Below are 15000 nucleotides of genomic sequence, written 5' to 3'. Positions count from 1 at the left end.
AACTTGAATTTCAAGTCAATTGTCTCTATAAGCTTGTTACATATGAATAGGATTCATCTTCTGAATAATAATAATAATAATAATAATAATAATAATAATTAATAATAATAATAATAATAATAATAATATCCTTCTCGTGATTACAGAATTTTCTCGAACCCAATAATAATAATAATAATAATAATAATAATAATAATAATAATAATAATAATAATAATAATAATATCAAACACATAGATGAGACAGGATACAAATACCGGGAATAATGGAAGGAGGAGATATAAAACACAAGAGAGAAGACACGATCAGGAAAGAATATATGCAGAGACTCAAGGCCATACTCAAGTCAAACTCAACGCCGGAAAATATTGATAAAAGCCATAAACACCATGGACAGTTGCCAGTAATCAGATACGGCCCCCAGGAATAGTGGAATGGGGACGAAGGCAGAACTCCGCAGCATAGATCAGAAAACCAGGAAACAAATGACAATACACAAAGCACTACACCCAAGAGCAAATACGGACACACTATACATAACACGAAAGGAAGGAGGGAGAGGACTACTAAGATAGAGGACTGCGTCAACATCGAAAACAGAGCACTGGGGCAATATCTGAAAACCACTGAAGACGAGTGGCTAAAGATGCATGGGAAGAAGGACTAATAAAAGTAGACGAAGACCCAGATATATATAGAGACGGAGAAAGACAGAAAGAACAGAGGACTGGCACAACAAACCAATGCACGGACAATACATGAGACAGACTAAAGAACTAGCCAGCGATGACAATTGGCAATGGCTACAGAGGGGAGAGCTAAAGAAGGAAACTGAAGGAATATAAACAGCGGCACAAGATCAGGCCCTAAGAACCATATATGTTCAAAGTACGATAGACGGAAATAACATCTCTCCCATATGTAGGAAGTGCAATACGAAAAATGAAACCATAAACCACATAGCAAGTGAATGCCCGGCACTTGCACAGAACCAGTACAAAAAGAGGCATGATTCAGTGGCAAAAGCCTCCACTGGAGCCTGTGCAAGAAACATCAGCTACCTTGCAGTAAATAAGTGGTATGAGCACCAACCTGAAGGTGATAGAAAACGATCAGGCAAAGATCCTCTGGGACTATGGTATCAGAACGGATAGGGTGATACGTTGCAAACGACCAGACGTGACGTTGATTGAAAAAGTCAAGAAGAAAGTATCACTCATTGATGTCGCAATACCATGGGACACCAGAGTTGAAGAGAAAGAGAGGGAAAAAATGGATAAGTATCAAGATCTGAAATAGAAAATAAGAAGGATATGGGATATGCCAGTGGAAATCGTACCCATAATCATAGGAGCACTAGGCACGATCCCAAGATCCCTGAAAAGGAATCTAGAAAAACTAGAGGCTGAAGTAGCTCCAGGACTCATGCAGAAGAGTGTGATCCTAGAAACGGCACACATAGTAAGAAAATAATAATAATAATAATAATAATAATAATAATAATAATAATAATAATAATAATAATAATAATAATAATAATAATAATAACAATAATATCCTTCTCGTGATTACAGAATTTTCTCGAACCCAACAATAAATAATAATAATAATAATAATAATAATAATAATAATAATAATAATAATAATAATAATAATAATAATAATAAAGAAGATATTAAAATAGAGGAGAGTCTATTTAAACTGACTGCCGTAAAAACAGCCAGTAGTTTTAACAACAACAGCAACAACAACAACAACAACAATAATAATAATAATAATAATAATAATAATAATAATAATAATAATAATAATAATATATGCATAGAATCAAGGCGATACTCAAGTCAAAACTCAACGTCGGAAATATGATAAAAGCCATAAACATATGGACAGTGCCAGTAATCAGATACAGCGCAGAAATAGTGGAATGGACGAAGGCAGAACTCCGCAGCATAGATCAGAAAACCAGGAAACATATGACAATACACAAAGCACTACACCCAAGAGCAAATACGGACAGACTGTACATAACACGAAAGAAAGGAGGGAGAGGACTACTAAGTATAGAGGACTGCGTCCAACACCGGAAGAACAAGAGCACTCCCGGGGCCAATATCTGAAAACCAGTGAAGACGAATGGCTAAAGAGTGCATGGGAAGAAGGACTAATAAAAGTAGACGAAGACCCAGATATATACAGAGACAGGAGAATGACAGACAGAACAGAGGACTGGCACAACAAACCAATGCACGGACAATACATGAGACAGACTAAAGAACTAGCCAGCGATGACACATGGCAATGGCTACAGAGGGGAGAGCTAAAGAAGGAAACTGAAGGAATGATAACAGCGGCACAAGATCAGGCCCTAAGAACCAGATATGTTCAAAGAACGATAGATGGAAATAACATCTCTCCCATATGTAGGAAGTGCAATACGAAAAATGAAACCATAAACCACATAGCAAGCGAATGCCCGGCACTTGCACAGAACCAGTACAAAAAGAGGCATGATTCAGTGGCAAAAGCCCTCCACTGGAGCCTGTGCAAGAAACATCAGCTACTTGCAGTAATAAAAGTGGTATGAGCACCAACCTGAGGGAGTGATAGAAAACGATCACGCAAAGATCCTCTAGGACTATGGTATCAGGACGGATAGGGTGATACGTGCAAACAGACCAGACGTGACGTTGATTGACAAAGTCAAGAAGAAAGTATCACTCATTGATGTCGCAATACCATGGGACACCAGAGTTGAAGAGAAAAGAGAGGGAAAAAATGGATAAGTATCAAGATCTGAAAATAGAAATAAGAAGGATATGGGATATGCCAGTGGAAATTGTACCCATAATCATAGGAGCACTAGGCACGATCCCAATATCCTTGAAAAGGAATCTAGAAAACCTAGAGGCTGAAGTAGCTCCGGGCCTCATGCAGAAGAGTGTGATCCTAGAAACGGCACACATAGTAAGAAAAGTGATGGACTCCTAAGGAGGCAGGATGCAACCCGGAACCCCACACTATAAGTGCCACCCAGTCGAATTGGAGGACTGTGATAGAGCAAAAAAAAAAAAAAAATAATAATAATAATAATAATAATAATAATAATATGGGATATGCCCTTTGAAATTGTATCCATTAATCATAGGGACACTAGGAGGCACGATCCTAAGATCCCTGAAAAGGAACCTGGAAAAACTAGATGCCGAAGTAGCTCCAGGACTCGCGCAGAAGAGTGTGCTCCTGGAAACAGCCCACATAGTGAGAAAAGTGATGGACTCCTAAGGAGCTAGGATGCAACCCGGAACCCCACACTATAAGTGCCACCCAGTCGAATAGGATGATTGTGATAGACCAAAATAAAAAAAAATAGTAATAATATCCTTCTCGTAAGTACAGAATTTTCTCGAACCTAGAACAGGGTTATCTAGTCCATTAAGTGATAAACGCCGATGTTCGACTTTGACGACCGATTAGAAGGACATTAATGGCAACTTGAGGTTAAAATATTTCCTTCCAATATCTCAAGACTAAGTTTCCACTCCATTTTCCGATTGATGTGACGTGGCAGAATTTATGGACTTAATACATATAAAATTACGGTTAAACGGGTGGTACAGCTCCATGAAAGCGGCATTAAAATTATCTCTCTCTCTCTCTCTCTCTCTCTCTCTCTCTCTCTCTCTCTCTCTGACTTCAGTTAAATAGAATATATTCCTTTTTGAAAGTTGCATCACAATAATGTCTTCAGTCTCTCTCTCTCTCTCTCTCTCTCTCTCTCTCTCTCTCTCTCTCTCTCTCTCTCTCTCAGAGAAAGCGCAAATTACTGCTGTTATTTAGAACTCCATCATTTAGCAATACTAAGTAATAACTATACATACTTCTCAGTAACACCTATGGGAAATATATTCATTAATATAAGATGGCAAAACAATATTACATTTTTAATTTTATTTCCTTCCAGCTGTACAACCCCCTTTCAATCTCCCTTTTCCCAACTCCCCCCTTTTACCACCCACTCTTTTTCCCTACTAAGCGTCGCCCCCCCCCCCCCCCCTCCCCCGACATAAAATGAGGAGCTTGTTAGCCTTTTAGATTCAAAAGGACCCTGAGTTGTTAAAAGCTACAAGAAGCAATAACAAGAACCTCTGCACTTGTAGAGCAGATGTCAAAAGTTAAAAGAAACACAATATGACCCTTTCTAACTTGACCCAAAGACCCAGACGCACAATGAATGGAATGCCAGGTAGTCAAGCCCACTTGTGGACGGAAAATTGGTTATGCTAATCGACCCATCGAGGAAATGGGTCAGGATTAAACCCGCAGGGGGTCAATTAGAAGTCAGCAGGCTAAACCCAAGGTAAACCATCTCAGCAAGTCCAAAGGTACCTACAGTAATGGTTACGTTCGTGGAATGATTTGGTTGTTGTGGTTAACATTGATTTGGATTTCGTAATAAATATTTCCAACTATTTTGCCTACGAATATTATCACTTTTTCTACGCTTATTACTGTTCAACTTATCCATCTCAGCAGGTCCAAAGGTACCTACAGTAATGGTAGGTTGCAAGAAATGATTTGGCTGTTGTACTAAAAATGTATTTGGATTTCATAATAAATATTTCTAACGATTTTGCCTACGAATATTATCTCTTGTTCTACACTTATTATTGCTCAACTTAACCATCTCAGCAGGTCCAGGTACCTAAGGTGATGGTAAGTTGCAAGAAATATCTGTTATGAGATCCAAAAATTTATTTGGATTTCATAACAGATATTTCCAAAGATTTTGCTACGAATATTACCACTTGTTCTACACTTATTATAGTTCAACTTAACCATCTCAGCAGGTCCAAAGGTACCTACAGTAAAGGTAGGTTGCAACAAATGATTTGGTTGTTGTGCTTAACAAACACTGATTTGTATAATTATGTTAAAAAGCGGATATTTCCAAAATTTTTACCTGGAAATATTATCATTTTTCCTACACTTTCTGTACCATTGTCATCGTATTTTTATCAAGAAGTGTATTGCAAGGATTTGAAATAATCCCAAAAAAATTAGATTAGTGTTCTTAGAATTATTTTAGATATATTAATAGCGGATATTTCTTTCTTTTACCTAGGAATATTATCAATTTCGTTATACACTTTCTGTATTATTATTCAAAGTATATTTTATTAAAACGTACATTAGGAGTTTTTGAAATTATTCTTAATATACAAACAAACTTACTCGCTACTCTAGGAGCAAATCCTGTGTCACCACACTACTGAATAAATCAATCAACAACGAACAACCTTCCGTCTATTGACAAATAATTAGAAACAAGTCCTACGATCTAATATTAACAGACTGTGTCACCACATGGCTGAATAAATCAATCAACAACGAACAACCTTCCGTCTATTGACAAATAATTAGAAGCAACTCCTACGTTTGGGAGTAACTTTTGATTTCAAAGTTACGTTACATACATTCGAGGAACGTAATTTGAGCAGGTCTACGCAATTTGAATAGGCCTACGCAATTTGAATAGGTCTACGCAATTTGAATAGGTCTACGTAATTTGAATAAGTCTACGGAATTTGAACAGGCCTACACAATTTTTAGTCTGAGAGACAGCTGGACCTATGACACAGATGCAACAGTGTTCTATCCAAAACTCTACAGAAAAATAAAAGCTTATCTGACACATAAATCCAAAATCATAAACATACATGTGAAATTATCTCCATCATTCGTATAACATGAATAGATGTATATGATTGCTACCCTTGAGGTACAAAAGACGCCCTTTTGAGCCAGAAGCGACCCCGCCAGAGTCAGAAAAGGACAATTCGGTGCCACTGAATGGTCGGTCACAAGGCCTCGGGAACTAGCAACTCGCCTTCCCCCGTCTCTGTACAAACTCGCTACGCTAACAAGACGATCGCTCAAGTCTCCAAAAGAAGAAACTCGAGAAGTGGGACGAAGGTAACAAGCAGCAGTCAGGGGGAAGAAAAGAAAGTCAGGGAGTAAGAAAAGAAAGTTAAGAAAGTCAGTTCAAGGAACTGAAGAAGTAAATTCTATGAAAATGGAAACGGTGCCATCTACTTTTCGTGCGATTCTCCTTGTATTTCAAGGATTTACTTAGGAGTTTTACCTATATATTTATTAACTTGTTCATTTTTATATCTATTTTTCAATAACTGATCTCTTCTTTCTGTAATTCCTGTTACTTTCTGTCGTTTCTTTCAAATGAGCACCTTATTTTCTAGAGGGTTGAATTTCCACTCAGTGCCTGTGGTGGGCTTGTTTGATATGAATAGGGTTCATCTTCTGATAATAATAATAATAATAATAATAATAATAATAATAATAATAATAATGATAATAATAATAATAATAACAGGAACCTGGAAAAACTAGATGCCGAAGTAGTAGCTCCAGGACTCATGCAGAAGAGTGTGCTACTAGAAACAGCGCTTGTAGTGAGAAAAGTGATGGACTCCTAAGGAGGCAGGATGCAACCCGGAACCCCACACTATAAATACCACGATCTCTCTCTCTCTCTCTCTCTCTCTCTCTCTCTCGCTCTCTCTCTCTCTCTCTGTGCGTGTGTGTGTGTGTCTGTGTGTGGCGTACTGGGAAATGACAGGATTTCCTACTCTCTCTCTCTCTCTCTCTCTCTCTCTCTCTCTCTCTCTCTCTATACATGTACCACAAACTTAATTATGTTTATTCTGATTAAACGTAAAAAAAAAAAATGTTAAATACTTCATTTTTGCTATTTTTTATTGGAACACTCCCGGTACGAAAATTCTGGAAAAAAAAACTTTTTATTTTATACAATCCCATCTGGAATTTTATATAGGACTGTGGGAACAGGTGGAATGCTATTTATTGAAACAAATCTGATGAAGCTCTGATGACCACATTCGAGTACGAAGACTTATTCCGAATATTTGATGATGAGTTGGTGCGTGTTAGGACGAGCAGATCTTAATCGTATTTTTCGTTGTGAGCTTTTTGGGAAATCAGGTGGAAAATAAATTCATTTAGAATTACGGTACTAAGATATGGCAACTATATTTCAAGGAAGTTCTTTCAGTATCAGTTTTAATGATGGGATAGATATAATATATATATATATATATATAGTATATATATATATATAATATATAATATATATATATATATATATATGTATATATATATATATATATATATATAGATAGATAGAAAGATAGATATAGATAGATAGATAGATAGATAGATAGATAGATAGATAGATAGATAGATGGGCGTAACACCTTTGCAAAACATAAAAAAACTGAATGACTACATACCATTTCAATAAAACCAATGAGACTTTCTCTCTCTCTCTTCTCTCTCTCTCTCTCTCTCTCTCTCTCTCTCTCTCTCCAAATGAGAGCTAATTTCAGGCGTTCCAATACTGCGTCTTTCCCCTCCCATCACTACGGGACATCTAAAAGTTTTTAATCTCTTTACAAAACGCAACTTCCACTAAGTAAGTAACTAAGTCTTTATCTCCTGTAACATAATTGGTATCGATATTGTCGGTGTTTTGTTTCTTGGCTGTTTTTTGTATTCAAATATGAAGTTTCCGATGAATTTCTTAGTTCAATAAAGGTTATTTTCCTGTCTTTCTTTCGAAACTTTTCTCTCTCTATCCTGAATAAATTCTTATGTCAATAAAGGTTAATTTACTATCTTTCGAGAATTTTCTCTCTCTACCCTGATGAATTTATCAGGTCAATAAAGGTTATTTTCCTGTCTTTCTTTCGAGGCTTTTCTCTCTCTATCCTAAATAAATTCTTCGGTCAATAAAGGTTATTTTCCTGTCTTTCTTTCGAGGCTTTTCTCTCTCTACCCTGAATAAATTCTTCGGTCAATAAAGGTTATTTTCCTGTCTTTCTTTCGAGGCTTTTCTCTCTCTACCCTGAATAAATTCTTCGGTCAATAAAGATTAATTTCCTATCCTTCTTCCGAGACTTTCATCTCTCTACGGAGTTTCTGTGATGTCTCTCTGTAATTCGTGATTCCCATCAGTTGCATCAGATTTATGTAATTAACGACTCATTAGGATATTGACGAATTTGTCAAAAGTAATTTTCACCACGATTAATTATCTATCCAAATTTTGACAAGAAAAGCCTGAGAACTTCCAGTGTCAGTGTAATGATTGTGCGACGACGATACAGTGCCGAATTTGTCAAAAGAATGTGTCATATTATTATTTTTTTTATTTTACCAAAATCAGCCTGAGACCTTCCAGTGACCTACCTGTTCTATCAGTGATACACCTCGGAACTGTCCGAACGTATTTCGTCATAGAACTTGCCCACAAAAAATTCATTATGTATCCAATTTTCTACAATAATAGCCCACCCCTTTTCTCATTTATACAACTCGGGGCTTTGCGAACGTATTTGGTTACAGAATTTGTCACAAAAATTTAGTATTTATCCAGATTCTGACCAGAACAGCCTTTCCAAACGTATTTTACCAAAGAATTTGTCACACAAAAATTGAGTATTTATCCAGATTCTGACCAGAACAGGCTTATACCAAAGAATTTGTCACAAAAATTTAGTATTTATCCAGATTCCGACCAGAACAGCCTTTCCAAACGTATTTTACCAAAGAATTTGTCACAAAAATTATTTATCCAGATTCTGACAAGAACAGACTGTGAACTAAAAGCGCCCTACCTGTTCTATCTAAAAGACAAACTCGGGGCTTTCTAAGTTATACACAAATCCCCAGGCAAATATTCCCTTACTCTTTCCTTGTCGTGTTTAATTGGCTGAACGGGACACAAGACCCAAATCATAAAAGCGGAAACTTGGTAAAGTTTAATCTTCTGCTCGCTCGAACAAGCAAGTAATTAAGTTTAAGGAGGAGGAGGAGGAGGAGAAGGAAGAGGAGGACGTGTGGGATTCTCAGATACAGATTAGTTCAGTGGTTATGATCCGGAATACAGTCGGTATTTCGCTCATTTTTGTGGATTCGCTGTCTCGTCGAGGCTGTAGAGTGAATTTGAGATTGCCCCCTAGTACTCTAGATTCTGGGTGAGGTATTTTAATATCTAACTCGCTGTTCTAATTGTATTTCACGTTGTCTGATGAATTAAAGTTATTTTGAAGCCGTGCTGAGGATTCTGGGTGAGGTATTTTAATCTTCAACTCCCTATTCTAAATCTTTTTCACGTTTTTTGATGAATTAAAAGTATTTTGAAGACATATTTTAAGATCCTCTTAGCCCCTATTCTAAATGTTTTTCACGTTTTTTGATGAATTGAAGCTATTTTGATGACATATTTTAAGATTCTCGGTGAGGTATTTTAATACTTAACCCCCTATACTATTTGTATTTCACGTTGTCTGATGAATTAAAAGTATTTGAACCCTTTTTGAAGATTCTTGGCGAGGTATCGCAATTCCTAGCCTATCTTTATTTCATGTTTGATGATGGATTAAAGTTATTTTGAATCCTTGTTGGGGCATCAAGTTGGGGACAATGAGGAGTCTTGGGAAATGCACAGGAATGTTGTGTATGATTTCTAAAACTACAATTATTACAAATATATTGAATTAGTTAAGTAAAATGGAGTACTTACACTTCTGCATTCTGGAGGTTAATCTTCCATTTGCTGTGAAGATTCAACGCCAGATACCTATAAAAAAAATATAGAAAAATATGTCGTTAAAAGAGCCACGCAAATTTCACTGAATAAGTGAAAGCAGTCATCAGATTTATCCATAACTTGTTTTATATTCACCAGAGCCATAGTTTATTTAACATCACTAATAAATGAGATATTATGTTACATCCTGAGAACGATAGACAAGTTCATTCTCCGGTATTGTTGCAACTGTTGATTTCTGAACACTTTTTCTTTGAGCTACGCAAACTTCAAACGTTATCTTTGACATGTTTATATTGAAGGATATGCAAAGGATCGTTTTGTAATATGAAAAAATATAACTTTATTCAGTTACGACATAGTTACATTAGAAAAGCAAACGTACAAGGTTTTTGTTACGTAGAACTAATGGCGGAATTAGAATTCATGGCTAATTGACTTTATTCAAACCAAGGTTATCGGGGAAGGTCAGTTGCCAATTGACCCTGTGGTATACATGGATAAAAAAGATAATACTTGGTTTTTTTTTATTTGTCCCAAAATATCTATTGAACGAAGCTGGCCCGAAAATGTGTGAACAAATTTCATATTTTTTCAAAAATATCTGTTTAACCAAGGTGGCCTGAAAAGTTGATGGCAATTTCTCATTTATTCAAAAATATCTATTTAACCAAACTGACCCCGAAAAAGTGTTCGCAATTCTCATTTGTTCCCAAATATTTAACCAAGTTGGCCCCGAAGAAGTGTCAGCAATTTCTCATTTATTCCAAAATATCTATTTCACCAAACTGGCCCCGAAAAAGTAATAGCAATTTCTCATTTATTACAAAATATCTATTTCACCAAACTGACCCCGAAAAAGTGTTAGCAATCTCTCATTTATTCCAAAATATCTATTTCACCAAACTGGCCCCGAAAAAGTAATAGCAATTTCTCATTTATTCCAAAATATCTATTTCACCAAACTGGCCCCGAAAAAGTAATAGCAATTTCTCATTTATTCCAAAATATCTATTTCACCAAACTGGCCCCGAAAAAGTAATAGCAATTTCCCATTTATTCCAAAATATCTATTTCACCAAACTGACCCCGAAAAAGTAATAGCAATTTCTCACTTATTCCAAAATATCTATCTCACCAAACTGACCCCGAAAAAGTAATAACAATTTCTCATTTATTCCGAAATATCTATTTCACCAAATTGGCCCCGAAAAAGTGTTCGCAATCTCTCCCTCGTTCCAAAATCTGTATTCAACCAAATTGGCCCGAAAATAAAAGTGTTAGTAATATTCCATGTTACCTCTTCGGTAATATCTCAGCCTTGCTTTGGGAACATCAGGCGACAAGGCGGCCACTGGGCTATTTATTTGTGTGTGTAATTTGAGTGCCGCTCTTCCATCCCAGCTACTGTAATCTCTCGGTCCCAGCTTTCATAAATAAGCAAAGTATTCGAGCCTAGCTACCTCTCCAAGAAGCCTGACCTCTGACATATGTATTTCATGATTTATTTGACGTAGTTCAATTTTCCTGTTGCCCTCAACATTACACTTTCATATTTTGATCAGTTTTGATGTATTTTGTTTTAATCGTAAGTGGACGACACACGCTCATTAAGTTTAAGATGAGTTGAGCCTTCTCAGAATTATATGAAAAGCATTTTAGTTACACTTACTGCAATCTTCAAATAATTGCAGAAGGGAATTTTTCCATACATACATACATACATACATACATACATACATACATACATACATACATATATATATATATATATATATATATATATATATTATTTGCTATGGCAAGTATGCATGTATGTATGTATGTATGTAGTATTGTATGTATGTGTGTATATACACACAACACACATGCATACATATATATATATATATAGATTATATATATATATATATATGAAGAAGAGAGAGAGAGATAGAGAGACGAGAGAGAGAGAGAGAGAGAGAGAGAGAGAGAGAGAGGTGATTATACATATATATATTTAACTACAGAATATATACATACATACATACATACATATATACATACATACATACAATAGCATAAGATCCGGAATTGCAAATCCACAATTCCGGGGATGGAAAGCATATATATGAGTAATGAGAGGGTAGATTACCGAATAAGTGGGGGGGAGGGGGGGATATGGAGTGCCCACAACGGGAAGATTAGCCTTTCCATCAATTATCCAAAATGTCAAAAGGTCATCAGAGTCAGGTGGTCCTTGTTCCAAAGTGATGGACGGTTTGAATTGAATCTACGCGTCTATATAAATATATATATATATATATATATATATATATATATATATATATATATATATATATATAATATATATATATATTATATATATTCGAGTGGCATATGGACGGGTGATGGAGATCTTAATAAGTGTCGTTTATTTGTCAAAATGAAATTTTTTTTAAAGGAAGGAGGTGAGGTGATATACATTCATTCTTCAGGAATAATTATTAATTATTTATTTTATCCATAAATGTTGTCTCCAGAAATGTTCAGAAGAGGAAGGGGTGGAATGAGAAATATTATTTTCACTGCACTGTTAAAGTTCTTTTGTAATATATTGGAAGTTATATAAAATAAATAAATAAATAAATATATATATATATATATATATATATATATACATATATATATATATATATATATAATATATATATACACATCCATTGCTACATTAATTTTGAGTTTATTTTCTTAACAAATATTTACAGTAAATGTTCAGGAAAGCGAGAAGTGGCAATTAATTTTTCCGTTGCCCTGTTAAGAGGTTAAAGTTTTTTCTAATATACTGGCATTGCTATTTCAAAATATAGGAATATTTTTCATGAGTAATTCACGTACCACGCAAATAGCAGTTTTTTCCATCGCCTGAGTAGCCTTGGACTCACCTTACTTCAGGTAATGTTCATAACTCATCTATGGTTACGTCTGAATCTTCATATATAACTTAAAATAAACATTGATTCTTTACGTAGCTATTCCCAGAATATAAACAAAATTACCATCTTTACAATATTACTAGTATAGGGTAATGTCTAAATCTTCTTAAACGCAAAATAAACAATGATTCTCTACATATCCAAGGATATAAACAAAATTTACCATCTATATTATATTACTTATCTTCATAAACACAAAACAAACAATGTTCCTTTACATAGGTTCTCCGAGGAAATAAACAAAAATTATCATCTTTACAATATTACTAATCTTCATAAACGCAAAATAAACAGCGATTCTCTACATAGGTTCTCCCAAGATATAAAACAAAAAATTACCATCTATACAACATTACTTATCTTCATAAACACAAAATAAACAATGATTCTTTACGTAGGATCTCCCAGAATATAAACAAAATATTACCATCTATACAACATTACTTATCTTCATAAACAAAAATAAACAATGATTCTTTACGTAGGATCTCCCAGGATATAAACAAAGAATTACCATCTATACAATATTACTCATCTACCGCAATGCCTAAATCGTCACAAACACCTGAGAAACAATATCCCTATCCACAGCCTCTCCGAAAGTATAAACAAATCAGCATCTTTCCCTTCTTCACTACACTCTCGCAAATTCATTTCATCAGCAATTCCGCAAAATATATCGCATCTTTTCCAACAGACAGATATGAAAGATTACAGTCGTGGCAATCGTCTCAAGGAGAAACATTTCCATTACGAGCTGACGTCAAGCAACCAGATGTTGGTGGTCTCTCTTCTTCCTCATCACTCAGCCCTCATCACGTGATGAGAACAACAACGTCCCCCCCCCCCCCCCCTCCCCCCTCAACCCCCCCCTCCCAAGCTTGTCGCGACAGAAGCATTTCTAGTTGATTTGTGCTTGTTATAGGAAATGGATCGCTTTGTACGATATTTCACGGAGGAGGCCTCGCTATGCTTGATTGCTTTGAAGGAGGAATACCTTAAGGAAATTTTTTAAAAGTAAAATAGAGATCTCGATTCGAAGGGAGGGTAGGTCATACTTGTAGAAAATGGAAATTTATTTGGCGAAAGGAACTTAACTGATTATCTTCAGGAGCAATAACATAAGTTTATGTTAATTCGACCAAAGAATCGCTTATTCATATATATATATATATATATATATATATATATATATATATATATATATATATATATATATATATATATATATATATATATATATATATATATATATATATATATATATATATATATGTATGTATATATATATATGATAAATATATGTATATATATATAAATAAATAAATATATATATATATATATATATATATATATTTCACTTGACAAATAGAACATAATATATCTCGATATGAACACTACCAAAACGTGTTGCCTGGCTGGATACTGTACCTTCTATATCAAGCAAAACAACCACTGAATAAAAGAACATATAATAGAATAGAAGGCTTCTCCTTCACGTATATTACAATATCTACATCTCTGAGTTACAACAATGACTGTAACTATATATATATCCAACTGGACACTTATCTCAATCATATGATTATGTACGTCAAGTCACAAACGTGACGTACTGTTCTTTTGTAAGCTTATCAAAGAACAACCTCAAAAATATACAAATATTTTAAGGATTTCTAGGAACAGCACAAAAGGCGCGTCTGAGAATTCATGAACTAATATGCACGAAAGGTTTCAGGTCGCCAGAGACTCTGTAGTTTCACAGCATTTTACTCAATTGTACCTTTTCTTGGCCCTGAACCTTCTTCATGTCTCAAAAGTATTTTTGCTTGATATATCTCTATTTTAACAGTGAAGTTTGCCTTGTGTGCAAAATAATAATAATAATAATAATAATGTAGGAAGTGCAATACGAAAAATGAAACCATAAACCACATAGCAAGCGAATGCCCGGCACTTGCACTGAACCAGTACAAAAAGAGGCATGATTCAGTGGCAAAAGCCCTCCACTGGAGCCTGTGCAAGAAACATCAGCTACCTTGCAGTAATTAGTGGTACGAGCACCAAACTGAGGGAGTGATAGAAAACGATCAGGCAAAGATCTTCTAGGACTATGATATCAGAACGGAAAGGGTGATACGTGCAAATAGACCAGACGTGACGTTGATTGACAAAGTCAAGAAGAAAGTATCACTCATTGATGTCGCAATACCATGGGACACCAGAGTTGAAGAGAAAGAGAGGGAAAAATTGGATAAGTATCAAGATCTGAAAATAGAAATAAGAAGGATATGGGATATGCCAGTGGAAATCGTACCCATAATCATAGGAACACTAGGCACGATCCCAAGATCCCTGAAAAGGAATCTAGAA

The 15000-nt window shown here is 35.2% G+C and overlaps 1 protein-coding gene across 4 annotated transcripts in view; it reads right to left on the bottom strand.

Annotated features, from left to right (window-relative positions):
* Positions 1-15000, bottom strand: part of LOC135213179 (somatostatin receptor type 2-like) — a 252641-nt gene that overhangs the window by 100235 nt on the left and 137406 nt on the right. For all 4 annotated transcript variants that reach the window (XM_064247143.1, XM_064247142.1, XM_064247145.1 and 1 more), the window contains exon 2: positions 9626-9682. The gene's annotated coding sequence lies outside the window, so the exon portion shown is untranslated. The remainder of the gene's footprint in view (positions 1-9625; positions 9683-15000) is intronic.

This window comes from Macrobrachium nipponense, chromosome 42, assembly GCF_015104395.2.
Source record: "Macrobrachium nipponense isolate FS-2020 chromosome 42, ASM1510439v2, whole genome shotgun sequence".
Lineage (NCBI taxonomy): Eukaryota > Metazoa > Arthropoda > Malacostraca > Decapoda > Palaemonidae > Macrobrachium > Macrobrachium nipponense.
Note: the sequence above shows the minus strand (reverse complement) of the source record. Positions and strands in the feature narration are given on the sequence as shown.